At 37.6% G+C, this 19,878-nt stretch overlaps 1 protein-coding gene across 3 annotated transcripts in view; it reads left to right on the top strand.

The window, feature by feature from the left end:
* PTPN1 (protein tyrosine phosphatase non-receptor type 1) overlaps positions 1–19,878 on the top strand; it is a 47,148-nt gene that overhangs the window by 375 nt on the left and 26,895 nt on the right. The window contains exons 1-2 of one of the 3 annotated variants that reach the window (XM_052787829.1): positions 398–2,714; positions 3,238–3,378. The exons of the other annotated variants lie outside the window; for them this stretch is intronic. The gene's annotated coding sequence lies outside the window, so the exon portion shown is untranslated. Of the gene's footprint in view, positions 1–397; positions 2,715–3,237; positions 3,379–19,878 lie in introns of those variants that run through there. 3 annotated transcript variants of the gene reach the window in all.

Genomic DNA, 19,878 nt, shown 5'->3' with positions numbered 1-19,878 from the left:
TGCCCTCCGCCTCCCCTCTCCCTGGGTCGGAGCTTTCCCTTCCCCCTTCCTCGCTTCCCTCCCGCAACACGCTGCGGGCTGGCCCGCCGCTCCGCCGTGCTCTCCTTCCCCTTTCGCCCGGCTCTGTCCCCCTGAGGGAGCGCCTCTCCCCCCCCCCCTCCCCGCGGAGCAAAGCCCCTCTCACCTCCTTCTCCCCAGGGCTCGCGTTGGCGGGGAGTGCCGGCCGCCGCCACCCCCCGCGGCGGCACGGTTGTGGCACCGGGACCCCGCGGGGCAGCGCGCTGCGCTCCGCTCCGCGGCGGGCTGGGGAGGGGAGGGGGCCTCCTGCCGCGCTGCCGTGCCTCCGGGGGTCGGCCCGGGGCAGGAGCCGGGCAGCAGCCCCGCTCTGCGGAGCGAGCCTGGAAGGAGTTTGCTCTGGGAGATCCCTCAGCCGCGCTCTTGTTCTGGCTCCAGGTTCCGCTTGGAGCTCAGCGTGGACATAAATTCTCAAGTTAGCTTTTAAAACTGACCCCTTCCTAACCTTGAGGGAGTATATCTAAGTATAGTGTTTGTCTTTTTTTTTTTTTTTTAAACAGAAAAACAGTGGTGGGCAGCGTTGCATGCACCTAGCTTTTCAGTCACTTTAATAATAGAACAGAGCCTGAAAGCAACTTGTTAGTAATACTTGTGCAATTATCTGGTACTGTTTTTTATTATTTCGTTTACTGCGTTTAGATTTTTTTGTGACATTTTAAAAAACCTGTGTGGCAAACGTGAATGCTTGTGAGAATATTTGCAGACCGGATCCAGCTTCACATATACAAGCAGCAGAATTTCGGGCTTTTCTCTTTAAAAAGTTCTTTGCGCATTTATCAAAAATGAAGTTTAAGAGAAGATGAAGTACCTGAATGGTTTGGGCGGATGTGTTCAGTCAGATCGGGCAGCATTACTGTAAAATTCATTTGAATGTTTAAGCTGGTATATTGCATAAACTAATAAGTTTTAAGTTCATATTTGCAACGCAGAAGTTGGGCTTTGCTTCCCTTTCACTATGAATTTCTCTGGCAATAGACATTTAAAAGAAGGAGTGGAGTTTTATAAAAGTGAAATAAATGGACTCTAGTTTCAGAATCTCAACATGCAAGTTTCAGAAGTAGTAGCTTGCGGGATGAACATCTCCAGTTGTTTGGCAATTAGAGAACAAGCATGAAATTTTGAGTGTGCTTTTCAGAAGGTCCATTTTTTGTTAGAGTATTTAATTTCCTGCAGAGTGTCAGTGCTTGCTAACTGTATCAGTTGAAAGTCATGTGCATATATGATGTTATGTTTTTGCTTAACTGTTCTTGACGATTTGGTATGTTGCAGGCTTAGTGCTCAGGAAATGATTTTGAGTAATATAGCTCTGTAATGGAGGTGGTATATTTCTACAGGTACAATTTAATCACAGAATTGAGATGTGTAAGGAGAATGAGGAACTGTAGCATATTTTCAATGTGGGATCAGCATTCAGTGATATTTTTGTCCTGCTTTCTTTGAATGGTGTGACTCAGTAGCCTGCTCAGACTGTGGCACAGCATGAGGTTTGTTTGAGTACTAAAATTCAACTAAAAAAAAAAAAAGACTAAAGTGATTCTTTGATTTGCATCCAACTATTGACAAGCACAAGAGGTGGGTTTTTTGCTTGCTTTTTTTTTTTTCTTAAGATTGATTAGTAAGTGTATGCATCTCCTGCTTTTAAATATCAGCTGTTGAAAATGACATCTTGGCAGATCATGTACATCTGGAAGAACAATGTACTTCACTGTAATCCGTGCTTTTGATGTCTGGGCTATCACATTAACAATGCAGTTTTCCTACAAATACCGGTCTTTGCCTGAAGAATGGAGTAAGTCGAATAATGTATGTTACTCATGCAGAAAAAAGTCTTCCCTTAAGTTAATTGTACCACAGGCTTCTGGTATCTAGGTGTTACGATTGTAGCTGCTAAAATCAAAAAATGTTCACCAGTATTCCAAGTGAAGCATAATGCAATTTACTAACAGTCACTTCCTCTTGTTTCTTGGCTAAATCTATTATCTAGAGGTACAGAACTGCACGACATCTAGGAGGAGGAATTATGAATGCTACAGGGAGGTGAAGCTAATTGGAAGGATGGCTACAAGGAGACTTGTCTGGGTGCCACGTGACTTTGAAGGGTTAAAATTGTCCAAGCTTCTTTTTTTTTGGACAAGGGGAAGCTATGTTCAGCTATGATAATAGTACAGTTGTGAAAGAATAAAATTTAGATTTTTTTTTTTTTAAGGGTAAATAATCACACGTTGGAGACAAAAACATTTCAAAATGAAGACCTCGTGTAGGTGATTTTGTGACAATTGTGTCTTGGGCACTGCATGTGTAGTGGAACTATTCTCTGCTGCAGCTGGTCAAAATGGGATGAATACTGATGAAGTTCTCCATGTTTTGTTGGGTTTTGTTGGTTTTGGTGTGTGTTTGTTGTTGTTTTTTTTAAATACCCAGTACTGTCCCTTACTTTCATCTAGATTTACTTGCTACAAGAACTATGAGCCATGAGATCCTGTAAAGGTTGTTCAGAGACCCAATAGATAAAAGGGCTGGGCTGGTTCTGGCCATTGCTTGCATTGTAGAGAAACATACTTAGAAGATAACTAATAAAATGAGACCTGATCTAAGCATAAGAAATGTGCATTCAAATTAAAAACCTCTTCCATAAAACAGTAAGTTAAAGGAAAATGGACAGCAGATTAAATGTGAGCTTTGCAATGTGATAACTGTGGTAAAGGTATGCCACAGAAAACAACTGCTTAAGGGTAAGTGAATGATACGCACCCTGCATAAATGTCATTAGAAGTATCAATAGGAATGAAAAGCATTCATGCTGGAGATGTCACAACAAAAAAGCAATAGCCCAAAGCTAAGAAAAGCACAGTTTAGGCTTGCTGTTAGAGCAGGGGAGAAAAAGATACAGATATTTGTCTAGAATATCAAAGGAACATTGACTTTTCATTTGCTCACAGTGAGTGTGATATCAGATTTTCATAATAATTTTATATGCAGAAGTGTTTCAGAATTTTAGGAGGTATTTTAGTTTCTAACTTCTTACACATGGTGATAGAATGAGATATTATCTTAAAAACACAACCCTCAAATACAGGTAGAGTTACTTCTTGTGTTTATACAAACTAGGTATGTTGACTTTAGTATGTTGGCTAATGATACTAACTTTGATGTGCTTATCAGTAGAAGTAAAGATACCTCTGAATTATTTACTGATCTACCATTCAGCTAGAGATCGGATACAATACGGATGGACGCAGAGCTGACACTTGGTTTTACAGAAACACCTATGGGAACAGCTCATACAGAGTTTTCCATGTGAAGGTAGCAAAATTAAACTAAAACATGCACTCTTTTCTAATTTTTGTAGTCAGTAGAATATAAAATAAGAAAGAACTGGGTGTAGTCTAGATTCTCAGATATGTTTGGAAGAACTAACTATACTGCTGCGTGTGCTCTGGAAAGCTGAATTGTAGTTACAGTTCAGTTTGAGGCCTGTAAGAGACACATAACTGTTCTCAGTTTGTTAATTTTTGAGGGTATTTTAAACTAATATTAACATGAATGTTCCTTTTTTTCCAAACCTCTCTGAGCTAAACTAAAATACTACAGATTATGAAAGCTAATAAGTTTTACCCAGATTATGGGCGGCTATCGTGGACATTTTGGATATCTCTCTGTCAAGAGAGAAAAGGCATGGGAAGTTTTTATATATTCACTGTCTCTGGAAAAATATTTGTAGAATATGTAGACAGATTTTAATGTTGAAAGTAAACCGTGAAACGGTTGACCCTGTAGACTTACAATAGTGTGGTTGTGTTGTGTATTTAAAGTAAATGAACAGGAAGTTCTACTAGTGTTTTCGGTTTAGAAGCTGCAGTGAGAGTTCAGACTTTGTGCTGCTGCAGTCTATAAGCATTTGGGTTACTCTGTTGCTCTGGTGCTCAAACACTTTAAACTTCTTTGCAGCAGATAAACTGTGGCGTGAGCATGACTTATTATAAATGCATCTTTGTGCTCTATTCTGCCAGTTCTTGCTACTTGAAAATGCAGGTCTCTGCATGCATGCCTTGCCACTTCTTAATTCATGCTATGTTGATTCATTCGAGGCTTAGCTTAATTGGCTCTGGTTATGGAAAGCTAGTTTAGAACTGATAGTTGCAGGGAGTCTCTTTTTTCATTCGGTACAGCTAAACACATTCCATGTTTTCCAGTGCTATACAGCCACTGAATCTTGATACAAGTGTGGGAGAGGCTAACAATGATGAAGTAGCTAAGTCTCTGTGGCTTGCAAAGTCAATATCCTCTCTGTGAGAACCAGGAGTTTACTTTCAGTTGCAAGTGATAGTACATTTTGTGCTATTGAGAATGTTTCAGGGCACTCTGCTGCATTGGTTAGTTTTACTACTAACACTTTCTGATCAAGACCAATTGTGTCTACTGATGGCAAATGTGAGATTGTGCAAGTCCCATTATATGGGGCTACTTAGCTGCTTAGTTTTGCTTGTTTTTCAGAGTTTAAAATCTAAGTACTTGAATCCAAATCTTCTGAGATAGCATTGCTGTAAGTAGAACATTGAAAAATGGAGCCTGTTATGGCTTACTATTAAGGGGATATAATTTGCTAAAAATGTAGAAATCATACAACATGCAGACAGCACTATACCTGCTTCTGAGCACCTTCAGAAGGTTTTTATGGTTTTAGTGTGTTCTTCCACATGTGACTTACTCCTCTTTCTTTCTCTGTCTGCTCTAAGGGTACATATATAGAAGGAAACTGACAGTTAAGGGGAATGCAGTGTTGGCATATGGCCAACATTATGATGTTAAATTCAAATAGAAATAGCCCTCGTAAGTAGAGAATAAAATGTGGTAGTGGTAGACCAAGTATTTTTGAAACTAAAGTAACTTTATAAATATTCTGGGTAGGTTTGAATTAATGGTTCATCCTATAGTTAAATAAACATTAAAATGAAATTTTTTCTTGTAATACTTGCTTTGCAAATGGACTTTCTCCAAGGGTTCTCTTTGGCTGAGACTTTCTAAGCTGTGTTTTACACTGAAATACCACTGCTACTTTCTTGTAAACATCTGAATTCTCAGGTTTTAGATCTGTGTCACTAGCATGACATAATAATCTATTTGGATTGTGAATTTAGCCTCATTAAATATCTGAGGATAATAACCGATTCCTTAAAATTCAGAATTCATGCCTGATTCAAAGTGGACATCTTTTAATGAAAAGAAAATGGAGAAGAAAAGAGTTTACAAACCAAAAAAAGAAAAAAAATTATAAAAAGGGGTAAAAGCTTCAAGTCATGCTATTGCTTGTACTCCAGTGAATGTGAGAATTGGGTGGGTTGTTTCAGCCACCAGATAATGCCACTGAATTTGTTTTCCCATAGTCAAATAAACTAGTTTTTTCTTTAGTCTCCCCATATGCAAAATGAGATTTATATTCAGTAAAGTGTTAGAGAGCTGCTTTTTTTTTTTTTAAACACAAAATTACTTTCATGCCTTTTGTAACACAGAAGGGAAGGAACCAAAAACTTGCATACAGTATCAGTATTCTGTTACTATTAATATATTAAGTAGTTTTCTAGTAGGGTTTTTGGGGTTTGTGCTCTTGGTTTTTTTTAAGTACCTGCGAATCAGGTTAGCACTGTGTGACAAAAAGCTCAGCTCCTGTAATGCTTCAGACAATTCAGCATCACAGGAGGATTTTCTCCTGTGACCATAATCTTTCTGGCAATTTTGTTCTCCTCTTTTGAAAGAGAGGCCTCTTGTCCAGCAGTGGAAGGGATAAGTTCTCTGCATAGAGTGAAAGTTTTTCAAAATATGAGTTGAGTAGAAGGCTTATTAACAACAAATTGATAAATACTTGAAAATTTAATATTGTGCCATAAACCTAACAAAGTAACAAAACAAACAAAAAAACCCCTGACCCCTTAGCTGGCGTGGTTGGTTAGAATGTTCCCAAGTGCAGGATTTCATATTAAAGTTTACTTAATTCTGCTTATTTCTGGAATACCATTTTGGAAAAAGGTTAGTATAAACTGAGATACATGACAAACATTAGAGGATTGCCTAACGTTTTGTATCATCTTCAGTGCTGACCTGAAGTGCTGTCAGTGTTCAGACATTTTACAGAATTACATAAATTTAAAACTTCATTTTTAAAATATTAGATTAGACTAGAATGTTTGTATCTGCACCTCTGTAAAAGTGTGTACAGCATCACTGTCAGAGGAAAGCAGCCCTAGTGAACAATGTATGCATTTTTTCCTAAAAGAAGCAAGTTTATGAAAATATAGAAACAGATTCTCTGCAATGTTCGTAATTAATAATATAAACTTGATCTGATCTGTAAGCTTTGCTGTTACAGCACTTACTATTGAGTTTGTGTTTGTTTTTTTTTTTTTATTGTCATTGGTCAACTTGTTTCATGTTGATTTGCACAAGAAACATTTTTTTGTTTATATTTCTAGTGCCAGTAGACATGCCCTTGCTGGTTTGGCTGGGAGAGGCACTATGATACAGCATCAAAATGCCTTTGTGTGTTCCCTTTGTAGATCATGTAGTACAAATGCCAATTCATTTTCTACCAAACCTTGTGAATTTAGATGTGCTTTTTCTCTCACCCACGCAAAACACAGCTAAGATTCAACAGCTTGCCTGTCATTATACTAAGAAAAAGTGATAAAAGTGATTCTTGGAAATTCATGTGATTCTGCTAATAGTGATAGCTGATCTACTTTCAAATTGGGTTTGTGCTTTCTACATTTAAGAAAAAAGGTTCACAGGACAGTAGTGGAAAATCTGATGTCCTTGTTGGGAAGGAAAATGAGCTAGCATAGTATGAAACTTTTGGAAAGGTTTTTAATTAATATTTTTCTTATTTCTAATTCTGTAGGTTCTGTTTCCATATGCTTTCACCTTGCACAAAACTTTATCCTAGGATATGGACTGATAAACACATTATTTCCATAAGTTGTTGGCTTTACATTCATAAGTAGTGGAGTAATGAGTTGGTAAAGGGCAACTACTTGTGGAAGCAGCATAAATACAGCCAGCGTACTTAAGAGATCTGTGTTTTTAACTGTTGTAGCTGGAGTCTCTATTTTTTTTAAATCAAAATATTTATCATTAACACTAAGTCAGATGCGATTCATCCCAAATTCTGTGTGCGTGTTTTGTTTTTTTCTGATAGCTTTTGTTTTTAATGTATACTCTCTTGTTGTCTCCTACCTGTCCTTGTTGGCATGATAAATTATACTATTCTTTTAAGCAGAATTTTTTTGGTATCACTGATACTGAACATGTACCTTATTTAGTTGCTGTTTTGTTAATGAAATGAATGAAAAAATATTTGGACAGTCCTGCTTCCTAGTTGGGCATATCTTTCATGAAAGAAAGTAGAAAGATAAAAAAAACTTTCTGCTTAATCTCATACTGGATTTACTTAAGTAGCATACTGATACATTAAAGACCCGTTTCAGAGGCCTGTTTCCATTGTTAGGGACTGAAACTGGATTTCTACTTTGTATATAGGCCGTCTTGTTTCCTTCTGTGTTAGGATCCAGGCCTTTAAGTAGTTCCATAGTTGTCTCAGCTCTTGGTTTTTGTGGATGCTTTGGGAACACGTGGTTCAAGGGGTAGACAGTCACCTTCAGCGTCATGTCTTCATGAGGATGAAGAGATCAATGATGAGGAAGATTTACTTGTCTCACCAACTGTTTAAGAGATTGTTGAATCAGATTTAAATCATGTGGTGCAGTCCTTTTCCTGTACTTAGAAGAAGTTTAAAACAGTTTCTACATAAGTAGATATAGGAAATAAAGCAAGAGCAAAGCAAGTTTTGCATTCTGCCAGTATATGCAATTATAGAAAAACTTCCATGCTGTACTGGTGGTGACTGTGGAGCTACGCAGATCTTGCTGCAGGCAGAGAGGAAACTGTCCCCTCTGGGAAGAAAGCTCGCTATACTTTTTGTACAAAAAAAATTTATTGTTAAAAATTCTACTAAATAGCAGTATTTTGAACTTAAAGTAACTGTTCTATTTGTGATCTTTCAGGTGCTTTTTCTTGTATCTCAAGTTCCCAGAATTTTATGCTGCTTCTGTGAAATGCTTGATTCATCAAGTACTTGATGCTGTGAGCTGTTCTACAAAAGACACTCTGTTTCTCAGATTCTTTATATTTATTTGGAACAAGTGGTCTACACATAAAGAGGAATGTTCTCATAACCTTCTTCCCTTGCGCACATTTGAATGAGAATTGCTTGTTTATATCATTTCTAATCCCACAGTAACAGGTTACAGTAGCATAAACAGTGTGACCTTTTAATGTGATCACAGGAAGTAAAATGTGAAATCTATTTTAAAAATGCATTTTTGACTAAGGAAGAGTATACTTCCTTTTCTGACAGGAAAAATAACCCATACTAATTGAGAAGATCTCGATTCCATTATACTGTGTTGGGCCTATTTTTTCCACTGTCTTCTGTACAGTCATTGCAGCTGCTTAAAGTAGGGCTAAAACTCTGCCATCCTTGTGTAGAATTGTACATCCTTGCTCTGCCTTGCGCAGGCGTAAGTGACTAAAGATGGGGGCTACTGGAAAAACAGAACTCTGACATGAGCAAGAAGTTTTAGTAAGAGGAACTTCTTTTGGAAAGAAGGAGAGGGTGGGTCATTGGAGCAAGAGCTGGAAAAATACTACATAGCTTATTAAACAGCCAAAATACATATACACACATTTTAGAAATTTTCTGAATATTTCCAGAAATGGAAGAAAAAAATGGGGAGAGTTTTAACCAGCAAAGGATGGGGGAGTGGACAGCTACACAACTCTGGGAAATGTTTTTGTTGCTTTCCGATTTAATTAAAACTGTAAAGGGAATAAACATTGTCACTTGTTTCTTCAACTTCTGACAACGGAGAATTTTCACATTGAATCGCAGTTGCTACCTAGAACTGCACAGTGCCCAGCAGTGTCTGTAGGATGACACGAACAAGAATCTTGTTTCAACTTGTACAATGTTTTCATTCCCAGTATTGGTATCTTCCTCAGAATTGGCCTGAAGTGTTTCATGACCAGAGCAGATCTGCCCTTGTACTGTTTCAAAACTAGTATAGTAAATGTGTGAAGGACAACATGTGTTGTTAACCAACAAACCCATCCTTTTTGTCCTTGCATATTACAACATCAGCTGTGGCTGAATTGGTAGTTCACAGAAAAATGCAATTTTGAGTTGGGAGGGTTGTTTGTTTGATTTGCCAGTGAGCAATATTACATGGATGGCTCATTAGTAATTTCTCTTTAGATAGCAATTGGTTTTGGTTCTTCTAACAATCACTCTGATAACTGACACCTGTTAACAGACAGCTAAACTATGAAAGAGTGTGTGGCAGTCTGGCTCTGGTTGGTAGAGGCAAGCAGAGGTGGGTGGTGAGCATGAGTGGTTTTGTCTTCGGGAAAGGGAGGGTCTAAGCAGCCTGAGGTTCAAAACCCTGAGGCGATCAGCTGTCCTCTGTGGAGGCAGGCTCAGGAATAGGGCTGTTTTCAGGGGGTACCCTGAGGTTCTGGAGCTTGTTTGTTCTGTGTCCATCAGACTCATCTTGTTTTCAGTAGCAGTGAAAGACTGGAACAGGAGGTTGAAAATATGTAAAATCTTTACAGCTGCTAAGTTACTGGATTTATTAGCCGACATGAGAGCATTAGTGGAGAGGTCTAATCTTACACGTCTTTTTAAAGCTTGTCAAGAAGCAGGCAGAGCAGAAGGACTTCATGGAAACTACTGACTTATGCCTTATTTCTCATTGATTTCTTGTTTATAATGTGTGGAAAGCTTACCATTCAGAACCTCTGTTAGGAATGAGTCTGTTATGATAGGCTTTATTTGATTGCTTTATACAGTCCAGTGTACAGGCTACTTTTCTGCAACTGACTGACAGCAGGAAATCTCTTATTTGCCATTGTGTCTGCTAAGTTCTCTGCCACATGAAGTGGGGATTTCGGGTGGTAAAACTGTTATGTACTTATTATCTTTTTAAGAGTAGCTAAATAAGTTAATATTGCTACCTAGTTAGGAGCAAGCACTCAAACATTTATTGTTTTCATGTAATAATGTGTACATCTTTAGGGTTTTCTTGTACTAAAGTCTTCGCTAACAGTGTGTTCTCCATATAAAACTATCTCTCTACATGCAAAATTCTGTCTTGGAATACTTAGAGAAAAATAATCCAATCTTGTAGTGAAAATGCTTTGCCCTCAGCACTGTTTATGTAAGAGGAGGCACTTGTGTGTGATTCTAATGGTTGATAACCTTTATTTGTGGATCAGTGCTCAGAAGCCTTCAGTGTAATGGTCTTTTAGGGGGCAGGGGAATGGCAAGGCATGTGATAGGGGTGAAGGGATTTTTAAAGATGTTTGGAAGTTACTGCATTTCATACTTTTTTTTTCTGTAAGTGTTCCAGATATGTACTACGACTGCAAATGAGGGTTTGAGATAACTACACATGCTTTATAATTTGGTGGCTAAGATTGATAACTGTCTCTGGCTGACAGGAAGTAGAACACGATGAGCAAGAGTCTAGTGGAGCTGTGGGGTGGGGTGTGTTAGGTACAGCCCTGTGTCTGGGCTGTAAAAGAGGAGTAACAGGAGTGGTGCATTTCCAGAGAGCACGCTGTCATTGTAGAGGTAGAAGTTATGATAGTTGCTTGGCTTTGCTAAATCAGTTGGTGTTCTCAGCGTGAATTATTTTAAACTAGCAGTATTAGTAGGTGCACGAAGTGGCAAAACTGTTTGTCTCATCTGATCCATGCAACTTACTTTCACTCACAAATCTGTTTCATTAGCATGGGGAAGATTAAATAGTCCTTTGAAGGCCTAGCTTGTCGAGTTTTGCAGTCTTTTTCATGTACTGAAGTGCGGAGTGCTAATCTGTCCTGTGTTAGGATGTCTGTGAAAGCTCATCTTCATTATGTGATGTGCCTGTTTAACACTGACATTTGTTTTTTAAACTCTTGGTTGCTTTCAGATGGGGAGATGATGACCTGCACAGCTGGAGGTGAAAGCTCTCTCTCAGTGCAATGACAGTTAAAACAATCTCTAGTAACGCAGGATTGGTTCTGTCAGTGTCTTAAAGTATTGCTGTGCAACTTGGAGAAATAATAACATATAGGGTAAATTTTAGCATTTAAGATATGGCTGCCTTTGGGTTAAGGGAGGGGTCATATCTTTCCACAGGAAGTTCTCAGGCTTGTTGACCATAGGTAGACTTTCTTACACATTGTCTTTTCTGAAGACATACTTTTATTCACCTTTGCTGTGTGAAAACTAAATGCTAAGACACACTAGAAGCTATGCTTATGGTAAGTAAAATGCAGTATCGATATCCATTGTGACTAAAGACTTAATATGCATTATTATTTGTGTGTGAAGGGCAGCTAGTAAAGCAAAGTGCTCAGAAACCTACCTCAGATCTAAGTAGCTTAACTTCTCTGAATGTCACATTACATCTCTGCTGTCAGCATTTAAGGGTTAAGTTTCTCTCTCCAAAAAAGTATTGATTTTTCTCTTTTTGTCTTAGAACAGTTTACTGCTCTGGAAGTAGTTGCATAAACATTCAGATTTAAGTGCAACTTCTTCTGTTAAACCTTGGTGTAGAACAGAGATGCCCAACCATTCTGTCCTGGAGCCATGTGAAGGCTGGACGGTCTGTTCTGTCCCAGTCATCAACCAACATGCTTGTGCCTTTGTCATGTGGCCTGTTCAGCCCTTACATGACCTGACAGTCATATGGTCAGGTAAACAAATACGTAGGCTTGTATTTGTAGGGATAGGGCAAATGGCATCAGTGTTTCACTTATCCCCAAAACTGTATTTGGTCCACAGATTGTGAGCTGATCATCTCAGGTTTAGAAAGCTGTAAGCTTTAGTATAAAACTACCTTAGCTTACATTGGTTTCCTACACACGTATTACGACAGTTGTGAGAAAACAGGAGTATCCTAATTCTGCTTTATCTAACATCTGTTTTCAGCAGTACTGTTTGTTCTCAGCAGGTTTTTGTGTGCATTGCAGTAGCTTGGCAACCCGTAGGTTGCACCATTCAATGAATTCAGTATGCTTTTAATCATCACTAAAATTTTCCTTTCCAAATTTGAATATTATAAGTACAGTGAAGTGGGCATCTGTGATTATAACAGCAACAGCCATGTTAAACAGATCCCAACTGAAACAAGCTGTTCATGTGAATTTGTAAGCCATTGTGTTTCTTCAAATTTCAGTCCAAAAGTCTTTTTTGAAATTAGTTTAAGACAGCATACTTGTAACTTCTTTCTGGGAATGGTAGTTAAGCAGTTACAGCTTCTTAAAGTTCCCAAATACAGATTTGGGCAGTATGCTGAAAAACATGACTACTAAAAGCATGACTATTTGCTGGTTCTGTTTTAGGAGCAAAGCTCAAGTTTGGCCTTTCTCTGCACGCAGAGGCATGAACGTGGTTTGTGCAATCCTGTTAATTGTACATTCTCTTTAAACTTGAATCTCATTATGTTAGAAATGGTAAAAAGCTTTTCGTAATTGTGTAATGAGTATGCTTTGGCAGAACGAATCTTTAGTTCTATTGCCTGTGTTCTTACTAATGGCCAACAGAGTGAAGCATTCTTATGCCATAGATTAGAACTTGCTGGTATTTTGTATTATACTCTAATTTGTAGGGAAGAAACAGAATGCAGGAGGGCAACCCACTTACATTTTGGAGCTGGTACCTGTTGTAACATATGGTTCATCATTTTGAATGAACAGCGTTTCTTGATACTAAATAAATCTAGTAATCCCCCTCACACTTTTAACTTAAAAATTGCATCTCAGGAAAGCCAGTAAAACAACGTATGGTACAAACATCTTCAAGGAAATGAAGTTTACCACTAAATATGATGTATGTTTATTTTTTCTTTTTTTTTTTTTTTAAATGGGTAATGCAGAGTTCACAACTTCCTATTTAACAATTCCTGCCACTTCCTTTCTTCTGTGTTTTAGTACTTCCTCTACAAACGAGCTCATAACTTTGAGATTTTGGTGGAATTAGTAGAAAGTTGGAAATATGGCTGTTCCCTGTTCCATAGTATTCTAAATACAAAAATAATACTGACATGGTCTGAATATGTGCTGCATCATCATCATGATGTGACTTTATTCCCTTAACATTTGCAAATATATTAGAAAGTTTTATTTAGCTTTTAGATTATTGGAGTATCCAATGTGAATGAAATAATTTATGCAGAGTGACGTCCCTTAGCCATGAGAGAAAAAAAATTGCTTTAAACTCTGACTGCAGTTGCTTGGTTTTTCAAAGTAATGAACAGAGTTTACTTGTGTTAGAACTGAGTCCTTTCTTTTTCATATTAAACATTTACTGGTATTGCTTTGCTTGTTCTTTTAAAGTTTTAACACAGATTTTTACGTTACGGTAGTTTTTCATAGTTGTCTCTAGAAAAAGTAGATTTAAAAATATGCTTTCACCAATAAAAAAATGTTTCAAGAAATTATTCTCTTACTTTCTTGTTTATAAAAATACTAATAAAATAACTGACATAATACGTATAAACCAAAAACATGATGGCTTAAATATGACTTATTTTGTGAATGTCAATTCTAAACACTGTGATAATGCATGTTGCTCCCCATCTTTCATTCTTCATCACTGATATACCTGTTTCTGCAGAGTAAGAATCTGGTACATGTAGAGCCACCTATGTTTTAATTTTAAAATCTGACATTAATTCATATTCAAGCATGTTCAACATTGGCTTGCCACTACTTCTGCCATGTAAATTCAATGATATTTTGACTGTTGGTGGGACAGTCAGCACTTTGAAAGTCTCACCTATGTAATGTAATGTATTCAGAAGATTATGTAACAGAAACTTGGGCTGTGTGGCCAAGATACAGTATTAAATTGGCTAAACCCCCCCCTTTGATTTCTAATGCATTTCTTCCATCATCTGAACAAAAATGGCTCCAAAATACCAACCTGTAGGTCACACTTTCTAAAACACAGAGGGCTCACATTACACCTGCATGGCAGTTCTGGTGTGTTGTGTTTGGGGGGTATGTTCAAGTCTATCTGTTTCATGCTTTTGTTGCTGAATAGATACGGGAGTTACGTGAACACTTTTGTGCAATGACTACTGAAAATAGATTTCAGAGCTCTTTAAACAAGGAGTACATGTTCATAAGCAAGCAGCTATGAACTGGACCTTTTCTTTTCCTTTCAAGACAGGCTCTTCTGAATGCTCCAGATAGAGAGGAGATTGCCTTTACCTTATCAAATAAGAATATATGCCTTTATAAATGAAACATTACAGAAAAATAGTGGTAAGTCTCTAAAGTCTGAATAATCTGTTGCTGTTGCATTTGGTATGGTAACAGTATTGTGCTGTGAAGGCTAATTTAGTAGGTTTCTGAGAGGGAAATAACCTTTGGAAGTCTTATAATATGCAAACTAATTAGAGGTTACAGTGAACACAGCTGTTTCTGCCAAGCTGACTAAGCTAGGAATTCAAATTACTATTTTTAGCCAGCTTATAATGTCTCTAGTTCTCAATGGTACCCATGTTATTACTTTTAAAAATTATATTGTGTATTTATCACACTGACAGACTAGGTACAATAACATTTTTAGTGCAACCAGTCCGTTACTTTTTAAATCAAACAAACAGTGTGAATATATAGACACAATGGAACACTTCAGGTGGCATGTGGGATGTGTTACGCTAAAATCATGTCTATGACTTGTATGAATTCAAACTGAAAGCTTCCTCAGAGGAAGAGGCATGAGCTCTGGAATGAAGTAATTGTAGTTTTCTGTAAGTTGTTTACTTATAGTCTGCCTAGCATATGTATTCCCCTTTTTCTTGCCCTCCAAGAAAGTTGTCTTTCTCCATTATGCAAGAATTTTGTGCGTGCTGTTGTTTGCATTCAGAATGCTTTTTTGTTCATCCTTGAGATATGATCATTGTACAGATCCTGTAAAAATTACTATAAATTCTATCCTGAAACCTAAAAATCATTGCAGTTAACTGTACTTCTGCAGACTATGAAATAACTGCACTAATAAAAATTTGGAAAACAATGCTGGTGGAGCTTAATTTGTGTAAAGTGTTCACTGTTCTATGAGATATTGTCAAGATTAACTTCAAAATTACCTTCTGAACTGGTTTCTTTTTTCTAATAAGCTTTATTTGGTACTTTCTGCAAAGATTACTGGATAAGCAAAAGCATTCCTCAAAATCTGTGTGTACTGAATAGACATGCTTCATGCATAAATTTGTTGCTTTTTTAAAAAAAAAGTCAGTCTAATTTTAACATAACATATGGCAAGCTGGTGTCTAAAACTGCTTTAACTGACTGTACTTTCTAAAGGCTTATATAACAAGTTTAACTTGAGATAAGAATTAAGTCGTAGAAAAACTGTTTTAATTCCAGTTTGCTTGTTAACACCAATAGCTTGCTTACTTTATCCTCTAAATTACAGTAGATAAGATCTGAGTTTAGTTTTAGTCAGTGTTGGGTGTAGAAAATGATGCTTGCAAATTAATCCTGTCTTCATAAAATCCTGTTTTCACTTCTGTTTTCCATGATGGTAAGAGACTTTCAGACCAACTCAAATCAAGAATATAAAAACTAGGCAAACTCCAGAAGTTCTGATTCCTAAGTAGTAATCCTTTTGTTTCTGGTTTTGTGTCATCATGGCAAATAGGCCATTGACAATTAATCTAGAATTGCTTTTGTATTTAGAAACACTTTCTTACCAAAAACGTAAAGGAAATGCATGGTTTTCAGGCCTGGCTCCCATGGCTCTGAATGATGTCCACTTCCAATGACAATTCTTTTTTCTGTAGTGCTAATGATGGGGTAGGGGAGCTAAACTAAAACCTTCTTCCCTTGCCTCTGGGGACCAGGGAAGACAAAAGCATTCCTACAAGAGCCTAAAAAAATTGCTCAGAGAAATAGCCTCCCTTCTGAAAGGAGAAATATATAGTTGTTCCGACACAGCTGTCAACCCAAGAGCATTACAGCGAGGTGGTTGGATTCCTAAAATGGTAGTGAGAAACATTGACTCCTAAGTTAGAAACCTAATGAGTTTGAGCATTGCAGATGAAAACTAATCTGCTTGGAGAACACAAGTAGCATCCATAATAGCAACCAAGAGGTGTCTTCCGACTGTCTTCAATGGGTGACTTCCTTAACTGGTGCATTTGCACTACTCTTGAGGGAGGACACAACTGACTATTCGGAAGAGGTAGGGTAGATCAAAATCACTAGTCTAGCATAAAGGCCTGTCTCTTTCTCATTGAAACCTTTTAATGTTTTAGCAGTGCAAGTTGACATAAATGTTTATTTTGGAATGTAATGCCAACAGCAACAACAAACTTGACATTAGGGCATCCAAAGGACAATAGCAGTGATGTGAAAAAAAGTATATTTTCCTTTGTGAGTCCTAAAGGCTATTTTTGTAGCTTTAAGTCTCTAATGAACTTGTAAACTTGTGTGTATGTATTCTTACATACAGCCTATCTTTTCCCTTTGCATGCAAATTCTAATGTCGTTTTAACAGCATAACAAAAATGAATTATGATAAGTCTCGGAGGGTACAAACTCTCCTGCTTTCCCTATTACTCATTGCATTGACTGTGGTTTCTAGGAGGTATTGTAAGGTGCCAAGTCAAGTTGTTGAATTTGTAAAGAGCTTGAGAAGTAAATATGAGAACAACTCTGGAGGTCTTTAAAAACTCAGACTTTCTGTTTTCAGGCACATCTAGTGCTGTAAGACCTCTCTGACATTGGCGAATTTTTTGCTTTTGATCAAATTGTCTCTGTGTAGCTGTCTCTCATTCCACTTAGTTTTTAATACTCATTTTGAGCACCCACCAAAATTTCTGAGGTCATCTTATTTCCTGTTTTCGAGTAGTATTTGTAAGCTGTCTTTCATCTGCATTACTAGTAACTGGATGACCACCACTTTAATGTAAATATGGCACCATTCGAGACAGATGTATGGTTTTTCTTATTTGAACCTCATCATCCATCTACAACAGAAAGTAGTGCTGCAGAACAAGCTGAAAACTGTAAAAAGCATGTTCCTATTTGCTGAATCCAGGGTTAAAAATCCTTGTGATCTTATTCAGGGAATCAGATGCCTTCCAGGCAATTGTCATGGTCCTAAGTGTATGGGTATAAAATCAAACTCTCTGAAAAAAAACCCCAAACCAACAACTTTGCCACTAGGAGACTGTTTAAGAAAACAACTTTTCTTTCTCTGACTTGTTAGGATTGCCTTGAGGATTAGAACTACAAAATACCCCAAAGCTTGGCAAATAAATTTTTTTTCTCTCTGCTGGATAGGCAAAATGATAGATTTAGGAGAGATGATGACTTTGTAGTAGATGGCAGTTTTACCCACATCACAACTGTTGCTAAGGTCTTGCGTATTTTGTAGGTACTTTACCTGTCCCTTAGGGCCACTTCATGGCCTTACTGCTAACTAAAATCCCTGATGCTTCATGGATGCTACCTAATTAGCTTCAATCAGGGAGAAGAGGGAAGGCTAATTAGTTGGTGAGGTTGTGTTCCCAGCTTATTTGTGGTTGGTGTTTTGGGACTACTTTATAAACACCTTGTCACTTTCCTCAAGATCCTTTCTCAGGACAGGCCTCCGGTTTAGTAGTGGGCTCATACTCTGTGCTGTCAACTTCTGCGCTCTGGCTTCATGGCAAAATTGCGTTTCCCTGGGGGGGGGGGGAATGTGATACATGTATCATACCAATTGGAAGGTCTGGGGAATCGCCCTTTTGTTAGGAAGCTGATTTGTGTTACGTGCTTTCATGAATAATTTCAAAAGCTCAGCAGGAAAGTGACTATGTGAGCTTCTTGTATGGGCCGTGTTGTGGAAACGTACATTGTGGTGGAACTGCATCTTTTAAACTTAAGAGCAGTGGCTTGCTAAAATGTTGTTCTAATGCTGACTTTGTTTTTCTCAGGTAACTTCTAGTTGTGGTGTGTGCTAGATAGTTAGATCTCTATCTCATATATGGTATCTTAATTTGAAAACGACCTTGACAAAATTAAGATCACTTGGGAATTGTAGCCTGCCTTTTTCACTTTGACAGCTCTGTAATTTTAAGAAGTTCTGCATGTTATTGATGAGCATTTATTGCTGCAGATAGGGAATACTGGACTTGACTAGTTTTCTGTTAATGTGACCAATATTTTTAAGATACCAGTTAGTAATCTGGATGTTTTTTTTTAACTCATGTCATCTACAAAAGGATTAAAAATAATGCTATGGTAGTTCTGCAATTGTGTAAGTTTAAACTGCTGTTAAGACAAATGCACGAATGTTGGCGTTTCTTTAAAAAAAAAAAAATTGTAATCTTATTTCGTTTTTTTTAAATATTTGTCCTGAGCAAAATGACTGCAGTGTTTGTCTATTAAGCAGCTAAAGTGCTGTGCTGTTTGTTTGGCTTTTAGTCAACATACTTTCCAGGAAAAGGTGAAAGGACACAAATACCACAGACAAGTTTCGTTTGTAGTTCAGTGAATGTGAAGTATGTGTTTTAATCTAAAATGAAGTCTCTTTAAAAAACTTAATCGAGGCTTAGTAGGAAGACTCAAAGTTCAGCTCCTCAAATATGCAGGGCTGCTTGCTTTCAAACTTGGCAAGTGTGATACCACTCATCAAGACCACAGAACTTGTTCTGTGTTTGGATGCTCTAGGTCCTTTGGTAATTGCAGTAGTTCTGTTACAGTTCATTAGATGAGTATGTTAATAGTCTCCCCAACTGATTTAGAGGGCCTTAAACAGTGACAGTACGTCCAATACTAAACAACTGCCTGGAGTCTCTCTTTAGGCAGAAGATTGTATTGTCCTTCTATATTGGTACAATACCTAGTACCTTAGAAGCCTCTCAAATTCCTTGTTATCAGTAGTAATAAAATTGCCAGATACTCTGAAAATTTATATTCTTTTTAGTGGGCAATATGCCAGTGTGTCCAAGTAAGTAGAAGAGCAGGATGTGTTCAGAACCGAAAGTCTTGGAGCAGACACATACATTGGAGTCAAAAATGGGAAATAAGGAAAAAGAATCCGTAAAGATCTGTTCAGCTTTTAACTGATAAGACCTTGAATCTGTTGCCTGATGAGGGCATTCAGGTCATAGTAGTGATGGAAGTGGGTCTGATTGCAGAATGCGAGTTGGATCCAAAGTACTTCATTGTTGTCAATTCAGATGCCAGGCCAAGTTCAAATTCTGAAACAGTAATTCAGTTAAAGGATCTCTTTTATATATATATATATATATTTTTTTTTTTTTTTAACATGTGAGTAAGTCTTAAATACATGACAAGAAGTTAGCAACTGTAGTTTCATTAGGAAAGACACGATTTAAAAACACTCAACCTACCCCAACAAACCAACCTACAACCCATAAACCCACAGGTGACTTTTTGTTGTATTTATCAAAATGAAGGAGACAGTTTGTCAGAGTGGACACCTGGAGGAGGGAGGAAAAGACAGTTTCAGACAGGGTCTGGTAATGATTTTCATTGCTTACTACTGTTGTCATACAGCTGACAGGAATTAGGAGTACAATTACTAGCAAGTTTTTGTCCCTGCACCAGAGCACATGCTCTGATGCCCTGTACCTATATAGATCAAATCATATGTGGCTTCTGTGTGAAGGGAGAGGATGGTAAGTTATTAAATAGAACTATGTGCCTGTGTTCATTTACAGGAACATTACTCTGCTTCAGGAT

The sequence above is a fragment of the Harpia harpyja genome, chromosome 1 (assembly GCF_026419915.1).
Source record: "Harpia harpyja isolate bHarHar1 chromosome 1, bHarHar1 primary haplotype, whole genome shotgun sequence".
Classification (NCBI taxonomy): domain Eukaryota; kingdom Metazoa; phylum Chordata; class Aves; order Accipitriformes; family Accipitridae; genus Harpia; species Harpia harpyja.
Note: the sequence above shows the minus strand (reverse complement) of the source record. Positions and strands in the feature narration are given on the sequence as shown.